The sequence below is a fragment of the Phoca vitulina genome, unplaced genomic scaffold (assembly GCF_004348235.1).
Source record: "Phoca vitulina isolate PV1807 unplaced genomic scaffold, GSC_HSeal_1.0 scaffold5, whole genome shotgun sequence".
Taxonomy (NCBI): domain Eukaryota; kingdom Metazoa; phylum Chordata; class Mammalia; order Carnivora; family Phocidae; genus Phoca; species Phoca vitulina.
In genome coordinates, this window is record NW_022589708.1 from 50,649,856 (window position 1) to 50,671,061 (window position 21,206).

The window sequence follows — 21,206 nt, forward strand, 5'->3', positions numbered from 1 at the left end:
TTTCATGATGGCAGTTTGCTGGGTGAAGGGATGCTTATCTTTTAGAGCCAGGCAGCTTCAAAGACTGCTCTAACCAAGCTACTGCCCAAGGGATTCTCCAAATAGATAAATCTGTAAATGCGGGAGACCACTGGCCAGGGCCCCCGCATTTGTTCTGCTCTAACATCTCAGACACCAGGGTTTGTATGTATTCATGAATACATAACACCAATTCTGTTGAAACTTTAACTGTGATTTCCTTGTTATGAACTGCCCAAAAATCCTCATGCACTTTTCACCAGAATGAGCTTAGCACAATTATGAGATGAGTGGATTGCCAAGGCCCAACAGTACAGAGTTAATGAAATTGTCATCCGTGTGAGTGGCAGCTCCATCTTGTACTTCGTGGTTGGCATATGAAAAGCAAAAGCAAGGGGAGTCTGTTTATGTTTTAAGTGCTGAGCAATGGTATGTCCAGCCTGAGCAGGCACATCAATCTAGACTCCCGGGGAGATAAATGGAATTCACACAAGTATAAATCATCACAAGAGAGCACAACCTAGAAATATGAGTGATGCAGGAGGCTGGGGTCCCAGGCACAGCTCTGTTACTGAGCAGCCATGTGACCTTGAGAAGGTTGTGTGATTTCTGTGTCTGCTTCCTTCTCAGGAAAATAAGGAGATTGGACTAGATGATTGCCAAGGCCCCTTCCTTTTCTCACATTCTATGATTGTCTGTGAAATAGTTATTGGATCAGGCTGTATGAAGAAGCATTAAAATGGCTACTGCTCTGGATTAACTGAAAGTCCCAACCTAATGGGATGAGTATCTTCACATTAACACAGTCCTCACTCCCATTCCCTGTGAAGATTGGGGTCTGGAGGGAGTATGGTGTTAGAATCCAGAGCTAATATGATAACCCAAACATCATTTGGCTTGGCTGGATCTCTTGGCTTCAGGCATTATTCTTGGTCTAAAAAAAAATTACCCACAGTCCCCTCAATTCTTCTCAGAGTCAGGATCCTCCATCCTCCATCTCTGGCTCCACGGCATTACCAGCCTTTCATCTATGCTTGAATTTCTAGTGGGCCTAAGATGATCTAGAGTCATTATTAGTATGATCCCCAATAGCTCTCCAACCTCCAACTTTGCCCTCCCATGGCCTTATCACCACAGCCAGCTCTATCTGCACCTCTGAGGGGTCCTAGCTCTTTTGACTCTAAGTTATAAATCTCTCTCTCAGAGCATGGCGGCTTTTTGTAGGTCCCAGAGCCCACTGTCCAATAGTTCTCTCTGGTAGCCAGCAAAGATTTCTCTGTGGTCCCAGCAAGGCTGCAGACTAGATCTGGATCTAGAACGAGCTCTCAGGAACTGGCCTGAAATGTACTAAGGAAAAATTCCTGTCAGTGGTGCTACCATCTCTCTTCTATAGGCCCTAACCCTAATTATGTCCTGAAGTGGAGTTGATGCCCTTGGTTCTCCCCTATATTCATTTTTCACCCAAAGTTCATTCTTGACCATTCCAGAGAACCTTCTTCAGAGATTTGAGGGCAGCATTTCTCTCCCGTCTTTGGTGTAAGATACTTCAACCCCAGATCCAGATCTTATCTTTAGACCTCAAGCAATTATAATTTCTGGTGGCCTGAGGTAACATCTCAGAGTTCCTGGGCTGGTGAGTCAATTATACATCACCAGAGCCTTCGGTTAAAAACACAGACAATTAGCAATGCAATTTAATCAATACAAAGAGTCAGATAGGTGGCATAGATTATAGACATCATTAATATTTTTTCAAATTAGAAATAACTCAAAAGCTAAAGCCGCCTGTGTTATCCTCCCAATTAGATTATTGAGGGGGAGAGTAAGAAAACACGTGCATTATGTTTCTAGAATATTCCAGGAATTGTGCTAGTTTTTATCGCATTTAATTCTTACAGTACTACCAGGAGAGAGGCATCATTATTGTGATTACAGATAAGGAAATAAAGATTGAAAAATGTAAATATCTTAATCTAAGTCACTTGGCTCATAAGTAGCAGGGTAAATTTTTAAACAGAAGGTCTTTCTGATTCATGAAGTTAAGTCCATTCTACTAGTATCTTTCAAAGCCTGGGTCGTGGACTTCTTGAATCAGATTCTCCTGGCTTACCTCTTAATATGTAGATTCTAGGGCCTCCTCCTAGACCTATAGAATCAGAATCTCCAGGCATGGCTCCTATTTGACGATCCCTGCAGGAGACTCAAATACACTACAGTTTATTTACTTGCACTCTATAACATGCTGGCGCCCTCTAAAGTCAAAGGCTCTGTCTCATAAATTTTCTATATCCCTGGCAGCATCAACCACAGAACTGGGCACCAGGTAGGTGCCTAATTAAATTCATGTACAAACAAATTTGTTCAGATGCAGCCTTTTTCTTCAACTGAGCAAGTGTCTGTGTACAGGTTAAGGTGACAAGAGCCTTCTTCACACAAACACAGCGCTACAAAACCAAATGCAAAATGAGACACGTGGGAGGAAAATTGTCAAGGGAAGTCCCAGGGCTTTCTCACTTTGGTTCCTTCCCCTGCTCCCACGCTGGTCCCCGGGGCGGGGCGGGGGGGGGGGGGGGGGGGGGGGGGGGGCCGGGAACAGGGAGGGGGTACTTCCTGAACCCCTCTGGGTCAAAACTTCTCTCCTCAGCTCCCCTGCTAAAGGAAAACTCCTGAAACTTGCTCAAAATTCAAGAAGTAACTTGACCAAGTACAATATAAAGGTGCAAAGAAAATACCGAAAATACAGACAACATGAAAACAGGCTCTTATCTAGGATCCATATATTACAATGCCATTGGCCTTGAGATTTCATAACACAGGGAGACAGTGAGACAGCTTACTGAGTCCAAATCCCCCTCTGGAAAGTAACTGCATTTCTGCCCCAAGGGACTCGTCTAACCACAAGGAGCCCTCCTTCCTCTCTCAGTTCTTTGTTTCTACAGGAATTTAAGGTTCAGCCCTGACTCATTTCACAGCCCCCAAGTAAATTCTTATTTCCTCACGACAAAAAGAGAAGGGTAGGAAAGCGGTTTGTTTAACACGTGCCTCCTATTCAAACAAGAAAACAGACCATCTGAGTTCTGCGTGGCAGGAATGCGAAGGCCAGGTCCGCCCCATCTCCTAAAATCAGAGTGCCCGCCAGAGGGAAAGCACTGATTTTCTCTCTCGAGGGGTGTTTAAATTTACATGTCAGCACGGCCTAAGTAATATATTCAATTAAAATTCAGCCTGATTATTTATTGATTTTGCATTTTCCTGCCCTGCTACTGGCCGGGCAATTTTCTAACCACTCTCAAAATACCTCTCATGCTTCCTGGGAAAAGGCTGATACACACCAGGAATTCCCAAACAAGAGCTGAAGTAGAAAGCTAATTATTTCAAGCATGTCTCCGCTGCCGCAGCAGGTCTTTATGGGTTCAAGAGGTGTCTTAGGTCTGCTACAAAGGCCAGATTTCAATTTGGGTAATTAGACTTTGCCCTACCCTTGAGAGTTCCCCTGACACACTTTCCTTCCTTTCCTTCCTGCGTCTCCACACATCTGGTTTTTTGGTTTTTGTTTTTTTAATCTTGCTTCCTCACACTCTACTAGTCTTTTTTTGAGTAGATGCCGCTGACTGCATACTCCTGGGTTTTTCTCGCCAATGGGATGGGAGACAACTGTTTCGAATCCCTCAGGACCTGTGTTAACGTTGCCGGCCCCAAAAAGCCTTCCCAGCCCACTTCTTAGCAGAATTACTCATACTTTTTTCCCCTCCATCCTTTTATATCATTCTCTTATTAACACACCTATTTCATTCGATCCCATATGACAGTCAGTTTTGTGCATGTCTTTCTTTCCCACTGGAACGCAGACCCTTTAAGACCACTAACACATCTGACTTTACAACTCCCCCACTGCCCCTAAGTAGAGGAGGGGGACAAAAAGCTAACATTTAGTAAAGCTTCTCATGTACTTGGCAAATGTCAATAATATAATCTCACCAAGTCCTCAAAACAACAACTGATCCCTGTTTTACAGGGGAAATTAAAATGGATACTAAACAAGGTGCCGTATTCTAACTCAAGGTGGCAGGGCTAGTAGGTGCTAGAAGGGAGCCAGGTTTCCAGGACTGTTGGAGCCCTGACTCATTTCACAGCCCAGCATTGCTTCCCTAACCTTATCCGGAGCCTGAATATGAGGGGCTCTCCAGGCTGTTGATGAACAGGTGAACGAGAGCTTCTACCTAATATCTTTCTGCACCTGATACCTTTCTGCTTCTATGCCCATGCTGATAACCAAGTCCACCAGCTCCCTGTGAGGCTTGAGGGTGCCCTCCTTGTAGGTTCCCTGCCCCCACCCCTGTCTAATAAGGCTTCCATAGAATCCTATTAATTTCACCCACAGTTTTGGGGGTTTTGTTCTGTTGTTTGAGAGAGAGAGTGCAAGTGGTGGGGGTAGGGACAGAGGGAGAAGGAGAGAAGCACACTGACCATGGAGCCCTACGTGGGGCTCCATCTCACGACCCTGAGATCATGACCTGAGCCGAAACCAAGAGTCAGACCCTTAACCAGCTAAGCCACCCAGGCACCCCTCACCCACAGTTATTTGAAGGATCTCTAAACGATGATATAACACCCCTCTCACACTCCCTTCTTACTACTACATGATTGTTTTTGAAATAAGGTATTGGACCAATTTCCCCCACTTCTGGATCATGTAGATTGACATTTCCCCCTATTTTTAGGGTTGCCAAAGCAAAATCACAATCTCACAATAAGCAATAGGGAATTCATTATGTGTAAAATAATGGATTGTCCTATATTAGGAGTGGCGCACATACCTGCCCAGCCATGATTATGAGTGAGCCTCACAAACACACCTTCTTCCCCAATGGGTGCACCTCAGGCATCCGAAGTATAGCCAAAGGTGTGAATCAGAGGCTCAGTGCTTCACTCTCAGACCCAGCCCCTCTGAAGAGGGCCTTGGCTCCAACAGAGCATTCTTTTTTTTTTTTTTTTTTTTTTTTACATTATGTTATCTTAATCACCATACATTACATCATTAGTTTTTGATGTAGTGTTCCATGATTCATTGTTTGCATATAACACCCAAGTGCTCCATTCAGTACGTGCCCTCTTTAATACCCATCACCAGGCTAACCCATCCCCCCACCCCCCTCCCCTCTAGAACCCTCAGTTTGTTTCTCAGAGTCCATAGTCTCTCATGGTTCATCTCCCCCTCCAATTTGCCCCCTTCATTTTTCCCTTCCTACTATCTTCTTTTTTTTTAACATATAATGTATTATTAGTTTCAGAGGTACAGGTCTGTGATTCAACAGTCTTACACAATTCACAGCGCTCACCATAGCACATACCCTCCCCAATGTCTATCACCCAGCCACCCCATCCCTCCCACCCCCACCACTCCAGCAACCCTCAGTTTGTTTCCTGAGATTAAGAATTCCTCATATCATTGAGATCATATGATACATGTCTTTCTCTGATTGACTTATTTCGCTCAGCATAATACCCTCCAGTTCCATCCACGTCATCGCAAATGGCAAGATTTCATTCCTTTTGATGGCTGCATAAGATTCCATTGTATATAGGGCGCCTGGGTGGCTCAGTTGGTTAAGCGACTGCCTTCGGCTCAGGTCATGATCCTGGAGTCCCTGGATCGAGTCCCGCATCGGGCTCCCTGCTCGGCAGGGAGTCTGCTTCTCCCTCTGACCCTCCCCCCTCTCATTTGCTGTCTCTCTCATTCTCTCTCTCTCAAATAAATAAATAAAATCTTTAAAAAAAAAAAAAAAAGATTCCATTGTATATATATACCACATCTTCTTTATCCATTCATCTGTCGATGGACATCTTGGCTCTTTCCATAGTTTGGCTATTGTGGACATTGCTGCTATAAACATCAGGGTGCCCATACCCCTTCGGATCCCTACATTTGTATCTTTGCGGTAAATACCCAGTAGTGCAATTGCTGGGTCATATGGTAGCTCTATTTTCAACTTTTTGAGGAATCTCCACACTGTTTTCCAGAGTGGCTGTACCAGCTTGCATTCCCACCAACAGTGTAAGAGGGTTCCCCTTTCTCCGCATCCCTGCCAACATCTGTCATTTCCTGACTTGTTAATTTTAGCCAATCTGACTGGTGTGAGGTGGTATCTCATTGAGGTTTTGATTTGGATTTCCCTGATGCCGAGTGATGTTGAGCACTTTTTCATGTGTCTGTTGGCCATTTGGATGTCTTCTTTGGAAAAATGTCTGTTCATGTCTTCTGCCCATTTCTTGATTGGATTCTTTGTTCTTTGGGTGTTGAGTTTGATAAGTGCTTTATAGATTTTGGATACTAGCCCTTTATCTGATATGTCATTTGCAAATATCTTCTCCCATTCTGTCGGTTGTCTTTTGGTTTTGTTGACTGTTTCCTTTGCTGTGCAAAAGCTTTTTATCTTGATGAAGTCCCAATAGTTCCTTTTTGCCCTTGCTTCCCTTGCCTTTGGCGATGTTTCTGAGAAGAAGTTGCTGCGGCTGAGGTCGAAGAGGTTGCTGCCTGTGTTCTCCTTTAGGATTTTGATGGACTCCTGTCTCACATTTAGATCCTTCAACCATTTTGAGTCTATTTTTGTGTGTGGTGTAAGGAAATGATCCAGGTTGATTCTTCTGCATGTGGCTGTCCAATTTTCCCAACACCATTTGTTGAAGAGACTGTCTTTTTTCCATTGGACATTCTTTCCTGCTTTGTTGAAGATTAGTTGACCACAGAGTTGAGGGTCCATTTCTGGGCTCTCTATTCTGTTCCATTGATCTATGTGTCTGTTTTTGTGCCAGTACCATACTGTCTTGATGATGACAGCTTTGTAATAGAGCTGGAAGTCCGGAATTGTGATGCCACCAACTTTGCTTTTCTTTTTCAACATTCCTCTGGCTATTCAGGGTCTTTTCTGGTTCCATACAAATTTTAGGATTATTTGTTCCATTTCTTTGAAAAAAGTTGAGGTATTTTGATAGGGATTGCATTGAATGTGTAGATTGCTCTAGGTAGGATTGACATCTTCACAATATTTGTTCTTCCAATCCATGAGCATGGAACGTTTTTCCATTTCTTTGTGTCTTCCTCAATTTCTTTCATGAGTATTTTATAGTTTTCTGGGTACAGATTCTTTGCCTCTTTGGTTAGATTTATTCCTAGGTATCTTATGGTTTTGGGTGCAGTTGTAAATGGGATCGACTCCTTAATTTCTCTTTCTTCTGTCTTGTTGTTGGTGTATAGGAATGCCACTGATTTCTGTGCATTGATTTTATATCCTGCCACTTTACTGAATTCCTGTATGAGTTCTAGCAGTTTTGGGGTGGAGTCTTTTGGGTTTTCCACGTAAAGGATCATATCATCTGCAAAGAGTGAGAGTTTGACTTCTTCTTTGCTGATTCGGATGTCTTTTATTTCTTTTTGTTGTCTGATTGCTGTGGCTAGGACTTCTAGTACTATGTTGAATAGCAGTGGTGATAGTGGACATCCCTGCCGTGTTCCTGACCTTAGGGGGAAAGCTCTCAGTTTTTCCCCATTGAGAATGATATTTGCTGTGGGTTTTTCATAGATGGCTTTTATGATATTGAGGTATGTACACTCTATCCCTATACTCTGAAGAGTTTATGAGGCCACCATTACCTTGATCCCAAACCAGACAAAGGCCCTATCAAAAAGGAGAATTACAGACCAATATCCTTGATGAACATGGATGCAATAATTCTCACCAAAATACTAGCCAATAGGATCCAACAGTACATTAAAAGGATTATTCACCACGACCAAGTGGGATCTATTCCTGGGCTGCAAGGTTGGTTCAACATCCGCAAATCAATCAGTGTGATACAATACATTAATAAAAGAAAGAACAAGAACCATATGATCCTCTCAATAGATGCAGAAAAAGCATTTGACAAAGTGCAGCATCCTTTCTTGACCAGCAGAGCATTCTGTCCCTCCCAGATTCCTAAATGTTAACTAATGCAGCTGCTCTCTCTCCTCTCTGACCATCTAGCAATTGAGGCGTTGACGCATGCACTACATGCCACATTAAAAACCATCAAGTGCAAGTGATCTTTGCCATTTGCCTCGTCCACAAGAAAGATCTAAGAAATGGTATAACAAATAAATGCCAAAGCAAGTAGGAAAACCATGGCCCTCTTTGGGAAAGATTCTTCTCCAAAGCCATTAATTCATCTAGTTGAGGAGAAGGTAATCCAGAGGTTTTACTTCAAGTTAGACAAAGACTAGAGATATTATTAACATTCCTTATGTCTTTTGAATTCAGATCCCGTATTATCTGAATTCCATATTGAATATTATCTTTACTCATAATATTGTCCAGTATTATCCTTGGAATCTTTTCCCTACAAACCATGAAATCTACTCCCTTACTGGGTGAAAAGTCAAGGGGTCTCTCTGCCGAGGGTAAGTAACAGCAAGAGAATGTCTCTCAGCCTATCCCAGCTGCTGGAGTTTTCTTTGGATTTCCCTCCATCATTGCATGAGAGAGCATCCCCCGGGTGGCCAGAACATGAGACTGATAATTCCAACCCACTTTTAGGAGGGAAAAACCCTGGTTAAAGAAAAAAATGAACAGTTATTGGGGTACTATGAGGTACGCATGTCAGAGAGACAAGCAGGAGTCCTGGACTTGGGTTGTCTTATGGTTCTCTTCAGATATGACTTTGGTTGAAAATATTTTTTGCCACCCAGACTTAGTATTTCTGTTTCTAAAAACCTGGCTGGTGGGCTGTTGTCAGTTTGCATTAATTTGGAAGTATTTAAACCAATAACCCAAACTCAGTGGTTCTGAAATTCCTTTTCATGATTCTTTTGTATTGCTCCTGTGAGGTATGAGATTTGGAAGTTCATTGTTGGACATCACCATCAGTGAAAGAGAAATATGTTGGAGAAGCAAACATATGTTAGAGGGAGGAGTTATAGAATGAACCCCTACCAGCTGAGACAAAGAGGGCAAAAGATGCAGGAAGCGATAAGAAGCAAGATGACAGGTCAGAGAGCAGAAGGGTGGGCCCCAGGATAGACAGTCAATCCCTATCTCATCTAGAAGAGCCTCCTCTTTTCCGTCTTTGGTGTTGGTGGCTGGATAGATGTCTCTGGCTAAAGGGACTCGGAAACCCTCTGGGAGAAAGAGTGTTTTTTATTCCATAGTAAGCATTCAGAAAAGGGGAGAGAGCTTCACTTGATCAATGATAACTGCATCTATAAACGTAAATGAAGAGACTTAGACTCTGCCCTTTTTTTTTTATAGGCTCTGCCCTTATATGGAAAGACTGGCATTAGTGATCAGCATATTAATAATGGCACAAACGCTGTTATAAATATATGGCAGAGACCATAATAACGGTCTGGACAAAGTGAGGACGATGTTTCAAATTAATTGTCCTATAAATTGCATATGTCTGTATTTATTTCATAATAAATCTCAAGTGAGTTGACTAATTTTCACAAAATTTGGTTCATTTATCAAGGGAATAAATTTACATCACATGAAACCTATGAGTCAATGCATCAAACGACAGCCAATAAAAGCCTTCAAAGAGCTCTATTTTCTATAATTTGTATTGACTTGCAAAGCCCCCATTCTCTTACCCTCTTTAACCACACTGCAGAACACCACAAGATAAATCTCCCAATTTCAGCTAATTTCACATTTTCTACATGTCACTCACATGCTTAAAAACCTAGCCCATAAAGACTAAATTCCTCTACCTGACTTTTGATTGACTGATTAATAGGTAATTGTATGGAGTAAGACCTATGATTCACACAATCACAAATATCCAGGCATTTTTCACAGTGCAGAGGGCATGAAAGGTTATAAAATGTATATTTAGAAAGTCAGAGAAGAGATCGCCTCTCTCCACTTAGACGAGCTTTTCAGAATTCTGGAGAAGTGTCTGAAAGGTAGAGAGTCAAAGGCATCCCAGGCCTATGTTTCTGTTTGGGACAAAAGTTCTGACGCAGTCAGGAGAACTATAGAGAGAGACATCATGAAAAGGAGGAATTCAACCAGCTGTGTGTGCTCTAGATAGTGATCTTCAAACCTCAGTGTGCATAGGGATCACTGGGGATCTTGCTGAATGTAGATTCTGAGTCGTAGCCTGGGGTGAGGGTCCAGTTTCTCTATTTCAAACTAACTGCTGATGAGGCCCATGATGCTGGTCCATGGACCATGCTTTGAGTAGCCAGCTCTGAGCTGTAAGGAATAGCTTTGTTTGTTTTAACAGTTAGAGCCATCAAAGATGGGGGGGGGGGGGGGGGGGGAATCTGTCCATGGAAAAAAGTTTCTTGGGAAATGCTATATCTGGCATACGGACAAAGTCAGATCTTTAGTCTTAGCCCCACTCCATCACTGAGTGACTCAGTTTCTTCATGCAATTAACCTCTTTAGACTCGATTTCCTCATCTTTAAAATGGGGATAATAAAAATCAACCTGTAGACATGGTGATAAGAATGCAATGAGCCAAGGGGGCATCAAGCACCTCTCACTGACTCTGCGCAAAGCAGGCTGTTCAATATTGTACGGCTCCTCCTCACCTCAATTACCCCCTTCATCACTGGTGATGTTGGAGCAGAGTTTCAATCGACACCTGTGAAGGAAGCTACAAAGAGCATGCTCACCTCAGGGTTGAGGGCATTGATGATCCTGAGATTCTACAATACCCGGCACTGATCAACGGGACCTTAAGGCAGTGAATTCTGGGATGTAAGCCCCAGATGCATGAGTAGTATTCAGGTCTGTTATTGTTGTGAACACATCTATTATGCTCATATGATAGACCAACAGTCTGGACTCAGAAGCTAATGACAGCTAATAACTGAATAAACAGTTCAATAATGAAGTGCGTGTGTGCATAAAGATGCTTCCATCAATATTCTTTAGAAAGGGCCTTTTCTACCAATACCTTCCACGTATACGGTCTTTTGAGAGCTTTCAGGTCTGTTATCTCCTTTGAGCCTTAAAAGAACCTGAGGAGTGAGGCTTATAATCCCCATTTTACAAACAGGGAAGCTGTTTTGTGATTTCCCCGAGGTGCCCACACCAGGGAGGCTCAGGACCAACCCCAGAACCCAGTCCCTAGTTGCTCCCCGCTGTGCTCTGCTGTCCCTCTGAATAGGCGTTAACTCTGTGGAATCCAACAAATGCTTAAGTGACCTTTGTGAGCAGGCCCTGTAAGGGGGGGAAGGGCACACTTAAAGACTTTAGAGCATCCAGGAGCACCTGCTTGCATCTGTCGAAGCTCCTTCGGGTCATAGATCAGGTCACTAAAGTTCAAAGAAATGTAGCAACTTGCCTAAGGTCCCCAGTGGGTTCTTAGAGGCCAAAATAGAAAGCATGTTGTCAACATTCCATTAATCCGGACTAGCAGCTTTTACTATTCCACACTCCAAGACACCCAGGGTTATCATTTTGTTCCAGACTCTTTCTGACCTGCTTCAATTACCAATGAATCTGGGGCTATAACATACTTGCTTTAACAAACATGTAAAGCCTTGGGGTTCCGAGCCCGTTATCTTTGCCCTCTTTAAGTCAAATATTCTTACGTGATTCTGTGTTAATATTTAAGGGTAAGATATATGGCTAACATGCCAAAGCCAACCAGGGCTGGTGTTGAAAAGTTCCAGCTCTGAACAGGTGGGAGAGCCATGTCCACCATCTTCTCAAGAATGAATTCACCAAGGACTGGCCACTCGCCATTCCATTTCTGCTACTTCTTTAATCAAAGCTGAACAAAATGAATTGCAAATAAAAAGGGAAAAAAGAAAACATTAAATATGAAAGGCCAACTTGCTCACCTATATTTTTAGTTCAAGTGACAGTTTTAAAATTACAAAGGTAAAAACCCTTTGCTAAATCGGGTTTTAAATGTGCCATTTGTCAAGCCAGTACGTTTTTACGATTTTTAAAACTACTGTTTTATCATGAAAGGTAAAAATACAAAGTGGTGGTGTTATTCTTCATCTCTACCACCACTATGCCCCGTTTGCATTTGGGGGCGGCTTGTTTTTGTAGGCAGGAAACGGGGCTGTTCTCAGCAAATCTCCGAGACACATTTTCATTCATGTCGCAATGCTGTTAGATCATCTTCCAATCTCAGAGCTGTTATTGTTTCACAGAAATAGGGAAAATGATCCTTGCAGTGATCACAGAAATCTGTAGCTGAAAGGGACCTGAGAGGTCATCGTCAACAGCGCCCTCCTTCACAGATGAGCAGACTGAGGCCAGAAAGGTGAACGGACCCACCTGCCTGTGCTGCTCCAGCCCCTCAGTGGCAGAACCTGGTCTAGATTCTAATTCTCCTCACGCCCGATGAGTGACTCGGCATCGTGTCACAACGCCCTTCCTGACACGGTCCCCACAAACGGTCAGTGCTTTCTGGGGCTGCCCCCAGGTCACTTCTCTTCCAGCCAGAGTCTGTAGCTTGACTTACAGAGTGACCCTAACCTGAAGGCTTGTAGAGTCCTTGTAGAGATAGCCAAGAGAAAAATACCTTTTCTGCAAGGTCAAGGGAAGGGCCAAATCATTGTTTCATTATAAAAGGGACGTGGGAATCTGGGAATGAGAGGTGAGAACATAATACTCCCTCGAAGAGGGAATGAAGGGCATAATAGAACCTCTTCTATACCCTAGACGAGTCCGCCTTCTGTCCGTGATTATCCTCGACAACAACTTTTAAATATTCCCCAAGAGAAAGGGAGAAGAAACTCTGATTTCAGAGTCACTCAGAGGCGCTCTGTACAGCTGTGGGATCTGTGCCTCTGAATATAAATAGCCGTGGCTGATAGGAAGTGGGCTGAAACCATCATCAGGCAGAGAAAACAGCATCCAGGAGGGTTCTCGGACCAGGTTCCGCCTCAGATCTTGCATGGATCTCTGACCAAAGCCCCTGGCTCTCTTCAATCTCCCAAGCCTACTTCTAAAATGGGAGCCTCGGTAATGCATCTGTAGATTGCCTTATTTAATCCCATCCACGGCGCCCAGTTCCACCACGTCCTGTAAGGACAGCCATCCCGAGAGTCCGGCCAGCCTCGCCTCGAGAAGACACCACGGGAGGAACAAGCACTTCTAAATATAAAGTGCCACATAATGCAATTGCAGCTCTCAGTCCAAAATGGCAATTTTTATTTTGCTAAAAATAGGTTATCACCATATGATTCATTATTAATGAAAAAAAAAGCATGTATTCACATTTCCTAATTATCTTTTACCCACTTATGGCAAAAAAAAGTGCTTTAAAACCTATAATTTGGTCACCAATTAGTCTTTGATTTACCCTGACGTACGTGGAGGGTTTTTTTTTTTTTTTAATTAAAAAAGGATTGCAGCTGAAAATTTACATTTAAAAAGTAATTAATGCCAATTCAATGAAGAAATCCTCAGTTTCCTATAGAATTATAGTGAACCTCAAGCCCTTTTTAAGGATGGAAAGAACTGGTCGTCAGTAAGAGCTGCTTCATCCATGCAATCCTAGGCAAAATTCAATGGCGCCTTTTTCCAGGGGAACTGGTATCAGACCCCTTCCCACTTTTCCACTTCGTCTCCTTCACTCTTCATACCTATGGGTGTTGTTACTCAGAAGAGAGCCTTTGACTGACAGCTCCCCCCGAGTGCCATTCCTTCTTGTTCTGGCTGAGGGTTTCTGAGGCACAGACCTGGTTCTTCTGCCCAGGAACCAGGAAGACTCAGGCAGAGGGCTCCCCTCTCCCATTAGCTGGATTTCCCACCATCTCCCTCTGCCCTCCCAGCTGCCCTGAGACCTCATATACATACTCATCTCCCCAGTGTCAACTCATCATCCCATCCTTCCTTTTCCTTTGTCACCCCCCAAATCAAAAGCCCCTTTTTGGCATGGGGGGGGGGTGGTGGATGGTGACCGGAAGGAGCCATTATCCAGGGAGCAGCGGCCTAGCTTGCAATAATCATTCTGCTCTTGTAAGAACCATAATTGTTAGTAAATTAACCTCTGCAAGGTTTTCTGAGCTAGATAAAAGAGGATATTTGAAAATCCTTTTTCCACTATTGGACCAAGGAGAAGTTCCATCTTATTTTCTGAGCTGACTCTTTCTACCTTTTGTGTTGGCATACACTTGAGCAAAATGCAATTTAATGAATTTTCCTCTTAAAAAGAAAATAAAGGGGATATAGTATCTCTGGGTATTTCCAGCATGTACGGCGTATATCAGTGATTCTCAACCTTTCATTCTATCCCGGTAGCCCTGAGATGGAAAGAAACACTCTGCTATCACTAACAGGTTTCCTTACACCCAACTGGAGGGGAGAGGACAGGATGAGGGGCAGAACTCACTAGTGCCTCCAGTCTGTAATATAATCCAAAACAGATGCCAGGCCTATAATGGAGAGTCTCCATGTGGTTTTTGATCAGCGGCAAAAGGGCCAAAATGAATAAAATCATTTGATCATTGTTTCTGACATTCTCAATTCACTACAAGTGTAGTCGAACACCCCATGGGCTGGCTTCCTGAGGGATGCATGTACATTCCACTTCTCGTTATTAAGCAGCAACTCTGTGCCAGGCTTCTTCTACACACTATCTCCAATTTGCCCAAGGACAATCTTATCATTCCCATTTTATTGATGAGGAATCTGAGATTCAAAGAAATCATTTGCCCAGTGGCCTTTAGCTAGTGAGTGGCAAAGCTAAAATTCAGACCAGTTCTGTCAAACTCCAGATGCTACATTGTATAAAGACCTGAAAATAGGATTTATTCAGAGTTACAAAGTTTACATCTGGAATTGGAACATATGGCCCCATAACCTCTGTATGAATTGTTTACATGTGAGTGCCTAGGCTGAGACACGTTATCTAAAGACATCGGTGATGGAAAGGATTCAGGTGTTGCTTTTGGCATGTTAATTGGGTAGCTGTTTGCTAGGTGCCTAAATGGGTGTCAAGGCCTTAACCGGTGGAAGGGGTAGGCTTTATGGGACCTGGAAGAACTTCCTAGTAACTGGGCAGCAGTCCCCTCTCTGCCCGTCAACTCGCAGCAGCATGAGTTTCTGGAAAAACCTGCTCCTGGCCCAGATCCCCGCCTGCTCTTATGCCTACACAGGCCAGGGGCTCTCAGAGCAGCAGCCTCCAATCAAAGCACGGGTTCCAGATCTGAGATCTGAGGAGTCTTTATAATTGCCAGGTTCCCATATCACCCTTCCAACAGATTTCTATCAAATCCAGCAGTCTTAGAATGTGGAATGCCCACAGTGAGCCCTAGATGGCCAGGTGACTCCATTTTACAGTCCTATTAGCTGCTCCCACATTGGTACATTCATAATACAGAGCTTTCCCTTCATTCCTTCAGTCAAATATAGTTTGCACCAACCTCCATGCAGAAGTGTGGAGACCTGCTCTGAAACCCGGGGTGATAGAGCCCCAGTATTCTCTTTGCTTTGCCAACTTTTTCCCAGGAAGCTGGACCATTTTTCTTGTACTCAGGGTAGCTGGCGCCTTGCCAGGTGTGAACAGACCTTCCAGCCCCCACTGCCTTCCACCTGGCTCATACCTGTCCAACTACTGGGCACCAGGGCCCTGCCTCCATGAACAGACCAACCCAGCTTCACTGATTACTATACATCAGACACCATCCTTGGATAATCCAGCAGCTCTCATCGGATGACGACTGGCCAACCCCTCATTCCCAGACCTCATGAAAGATTCTCTCCCAGGGCCAGCTCACTTCCACCCCTCAGCCCTTGAATTGCTGCCTAAGCTGTCCCACCCCCAAACCCTTGGCTTTGGAGCTTCCCCAATTTACAACAGTTCCCATCTGTTTACTGCTTTCTTCAGGCGGCCTGTAATGACTCAAGGAGCCCTTTATTAATTAGAGCTATTCAAAGTGACCCTATCATAACCAGGTCAGTTTCGCCAGGTCTCGCTAATTAAATATCAGATGGGACTCCGATCCGGGTATTTGGAGACATATTTGGAAATATTCAAGTAATGGCCAATTTCTTAATGGTTTAATTTCAGCGACTGCCTCCACATAAACCCAGTGAGAGTCCCAGCCAAGAGCACGCTGGAACAGAGGTCCAGTGATGGTGTCCTGGGGTCAGTGTACAAGGAACTGGGGGGCATCGAGCCAGCCTCCACCAGTTTGCACAGAAACAGCACAGTCTTCACCTCTAAAGAAAACATGAGCTATGAAAATAACATTCTTTCTCTGGCAATTCCGTCCTCTGCTAGAATGAAAACCAGCACGGCACCACACACCACCAAAAGCAGATTTTTCAACCTCTGTAAGCCTCAAAGGCAGGAACCTGATTGCTCACAAGCCTCACTTGGGCTGAGCTGCAGATCCATGGTGGCGCCTGATTCTAACAGCTTCCTTCCCGAGTCGAAGGCTGCCTCCCACACAGCCAACCTAATGAGTGATACTAAGAGTACTGTTAACTATATCACTTCGTTAATTGCTCATCCTAAATTAATCAGATATTCAGAAATTTCTCTTGTTTTTCTAAAGGCTCTTGTTAGAACAGACTTAAAAGAATCAGGGTCTCTCTTAATGAGAGCAGTAACAATACTCTGTTTTTATGTACTGCTCTACTGCCGACTAACTCAAAACCGTACTGTGTCCACACAGGCAAAGGGAAGGACAGGGCCAAGCAATTGCCTGTAAATGTAATTGCCATAGAGATTTAAGCTGGTTCAACCAAGCCGAAGGAATATTTTTCCACAAATAGCAATTTAAAATCTGAATTATATTCATAATGACCTTGGCTCTCAGTGTGTTCCTTGTTTCATTATATCTCAGCACCCCAGAATGATAATGCCAAAGAACCATAATGCTTCTTTTTAAAAGTCCCTTTGCTGCCTCTGTGCCAGCCAAAATCATATCTCCAGGAAAATTTCTTCTCCTGAAGAGGTGCCAAGAGGAACAGTCTGAAGTCAGGGGTAGTCTTCCAGATTTCGGCAATGATTGGGATTGGATTTAAGAATAGGCCAAGCAGCTGATCCTTCATTCAAATAGGATGCGAAGGAGGCCAGATGAGAGCCCCCAACCAAAAAATTGCTCTCCTTAACTTCATTTGATCCTGAAGTTATATAATTACTTGAAGGTATTGTAGTCTCTGGGCCAGAGAATGTAAGAGGAAAAGCCTGGGTGAGGAATCAAAAGACCTTGGTCCAAGTCCCATCTCTGTCACTTACCAGCTGCGTGACATTGGCAAGATGCTTCACCACGCTGAGCCTTAATTCTCATATGTAAATAGCAATGGTACTAACTTCATGTTAACGCCATTTCAAGCATTAAATGAAATTGCACTTACAAAGCCCTTAGCTAAGTTCATGGAACATCAGAAGCAACCCAGAAATGTTAACTCTTTTGTTTTTGATGGGGATGGCATCAATATCTTTGTTACAAATAAACAAAGGCAGAGTAAGAGGTTAATCCTTGACTGCTTACTCACAGGCGGGGAGACTGAGAACAGGATCAATGGTGGTTTACAGGCCCAGTACCCTGGATAGCTGCCCGAATAGGTAGAGAATGAACAGTACTAGCTGCAAATATCTCCCACCCCTAAGGTTTTGCCTACGGCCAAACTTACAGGACCATTTCAGGCACAGAGATGAACTATTTCTACTGCAGGTCACTCTTACAATCCACTCTGATCTCCCTGTGTCCTACTCCAAAACAGCAAGAACAACACAATCAACAGAGGGGAGGCCCTAGTGGATGCAGGACCAGAGATCAAGAGGCACTGGGGGAAGCCATCTCCCAGAGCGGGAGCTGGTAGTGGCCCCACAGCAGAGCTGAAGGTGGAAAGTCAGAGGTGTGACCCATCCCCTCTCTGGCTGTGAATCAGTGATGCACATCTTGGCTGTTGCCCCTTACCCACCAACACACTCTCATTTTGGCCAATTTAGAGAAAAGAAGCACAGAGGGAGAAAAAAAGGCAGAATACAGGTGAAAAAAAAAATCCAGATTCCATATTCATTAAGTACCCTTCTCTATCACTCATGTTATTTTTTTTTAAATATAGCATTTGTGATTAGTTATACGCTGGAATCAAATGATAAAGATACAAGAAAATGTCACATAGAGAGACATCCCAGAAAAGGCAATTACAATACAATGTTTAAATACTGATAAAGATGGCACAGGTGCTTGGGCATAAAGAAGGAGCCGTCAAAAAAGTCAAGGAAGATGTCTCTGTAAAGGTGATGTCTCAGCCAGGACCTAAATGATAGGTGGGCGATAGTGGGAGAAGCTGGAGGAGAAGAGTGTGCCAGGAAGATAGAACATACGTGCCAAGGGCCAATAAAGTTCTCCTTAACAGAAGAACATCATTAGTCAAAGGCAGAGAAAAGAGAAATAATAAAGACCATATAACGTAGAACCTTGTAAACATATCAGAAAACCTCAGAAACATATCATTGCCTTCTGCCTATAGGAAACAAGTCAGAATATAATCCCCATGCATCACTCAGAAGAGGTGAGGTTTTGCAGTAGTAAAAAAATAATCCCAAGATCTCAGAGCCTTGGTACACAAAAGTTTGCTTCTTTCTTCTGCAAAATGCCCCACCTGGAGTTAAATACACAACATGAGGTGGGAAGAGGGCTTTGCTCATCGTGATCCCTTCAGGGACTCAGGCTGATGGAAGTTCCATCTCGAAAAATTCTTCAGAGTGACTCAGGTAAGGGGAGCAGAAAATAGCCATTCAGACCAGGTTCCTAAAGCATCAGCCTCAAAGTGACACTCATGTTTCTCGAGCCACAGGCAATCATAATAGCCACATCTAACCTGCAAAAAAGGCAGGAGTGGGCATCCTTCCTTGAGCCGGCAGGGAAATGAACCAGAAATACACGGTGAACTGTACTAAGGACATCTATGCCTCCCTTCTCCTTCCTCGTGGTTAATCATAAAAGAATACCTCCTCACATTGGGTATAGTAAATAGTTCTTATCAAAATGCTCTCACAAATTTCGTTGACCCACGAGGTGCCCCCAGTGAGAGAGGGCAAGCATTATCATGCCCATTTGATCAACAAGGAAAGTAAAGAGCAAAGAGTTTGGGGAGTCCTTGCCAATCCTGTTCAGAGGTGGAAGAGAGCCAAACTCCTTGGCTCCTACCTGTTGATTTATCCACTTTACAACTACCGCAAACAGCAAGTAAACAGAACCAAACAAAGCAAATTCCTGCAGAGACCAGAGATGCCCTTTTTCCTGCCCCATCAATGAGAAAGACACCCGGTGCCAGCACCCCGTTCTCCCAGCCTGTACATGGGCAAACAAACACAGAGTCCCTGGCTCTGAAGCATGCTGATGAGAAGAAGTCCTGCAGGACAACTGGGAAAGGTCTGAGTCCTCCGGAAATGAAAGCAGTTAGAAGAGCTGATTCTTTGCAGGTTCACCACCCTGAAAGTGATTCACCGGAGTTTCCCCGTCTACTTACGATTGCAAAGTTTGAAATGGACGCATTTGCAAGGATAACTAACCCACACCAGTAGGATTCCCTGACATGGCACTTTACCAGTGAATGCCAGAGGCTAAGTCAGCTGACTTGAGGACTGAAGTATTTTCTAGACATTCAAGGAAACTCACAGCACATCAATTCCGATGCATTGGTTTGGCTATAATGGGGCTTACAGGATTATTAGGACCAACGCAGATAATGGACTTCACGCTTCACAAGCTAGTGACTACCAAAGCATTTCCTGAGTCCCTTTCCACTTCTTCAATCATAGACCCTCTCTGTGGGGAAGGAATAGGCAGTAACTGAACACAGAACACCGTATAATGTGCAATGGACTCCTTCCTTTTGGGCACCAAAGTTTGCTCTCATCATTCCAACAGTGATTACTCCCAACTATTCAAAGCCTGCTGCGAGGATGACTAACTTTAAAAAAAAGAATCGGGTAATCCGAAAGATTGTGTGGTTAGTAGGGACATAAACTCACACATACATGAGCAGGCATCTGAAACATTAGGGGGTAAAAAAAAAAAAAAAAAAAAATGAATATTGTAACATGGTTTTCTGAGGAACGAATTAGGCTGCGGACAATACCACCCACCCACCCACCACTGACAGAGATTTCAGATAGTAAATCCAAGTACAAGTCCAGCGATTCTTCCTGAATAAAAACTGCAATCCAGAATCTTAGTCTGGACCCAAACATTTTACAGCCATTTCCGTATACCAACTGAACTCAGGGTATGACTCAGAAAAATTTTTAAAAAAAGAGAGAGAGAGAAATGAGCTCAGCCAGTGGCCTGCTCTCTGAAATCTCATGGGTGGCTTGAAGGAGTCTTCATTTACTACTTTCCTCTCAGGGTGATTTAGCCTTAGGTATTTCTAAAGGCTTGGGAACAGAGATAAAGATTATCTCTCTTCCTGCCCATTTCTCCATCAGTTCTGAGCTATATATCTGGGGTCCAAGACATATGTGTCCTCGTCCTGGATATTGAATTCTGTGTTCACCTTATATATCACTCACTTGCTGCATTTCCTCACCATTTTTTTTTTTCTTTCTCCCTTCCTTTCTTTATTTCTTTTTTTTTTTCCCCCTCCCTCCATTTGTGAGAGGCTGCCGGGCCCTTCTTTTAGAGCGTGAAGATGAAAATGAATCTAACTGGAGTTGGGAGGCTACTCTCCCTGGAATATTTAAATGAGATAAATGACGCCAGTCAGAACACCAGTTTCCTGACATATTGGAGTGCCAAGAGCCGTGTAGAGCTGTCACTCAGAAGAATGACTTCCCAGCCGCCATCCTGCTGTCCTGCAGTCCCGCCACCCTCCAGCACCTTCTCATGAATGTGTATTTCCTGCAGGAGGTGAGGAGGCGAGCCCATCCGTACGGCTGGGGTGCCAAACTAAGAAACGGATATTCCCTTAGAAGAAGCTAGCCCGCACTTACCCAAGGTGTGAGGTGATGAATGGAAACTAGCCGTGCCTTCCACAGAATGGATGTGGTTTTGTATTCATTGCCAATGCCCCCGGTAGCCGGCAAAGCTGCCTAGTGTACATGGTCCCTCTCTAAATTGGACGATTGTATTCAAGCTGTCATTTTTCATTTTTAAAAAACCAGGATCCCTTCAGGTAATCAGTAACCTTGAAGAGAACTGAACTCTAAAGCACAGGTCTGCCGAAAGTCCTCTGGGAGCTCTGGAAAAGTTGGTGAAAATATATAAACATCA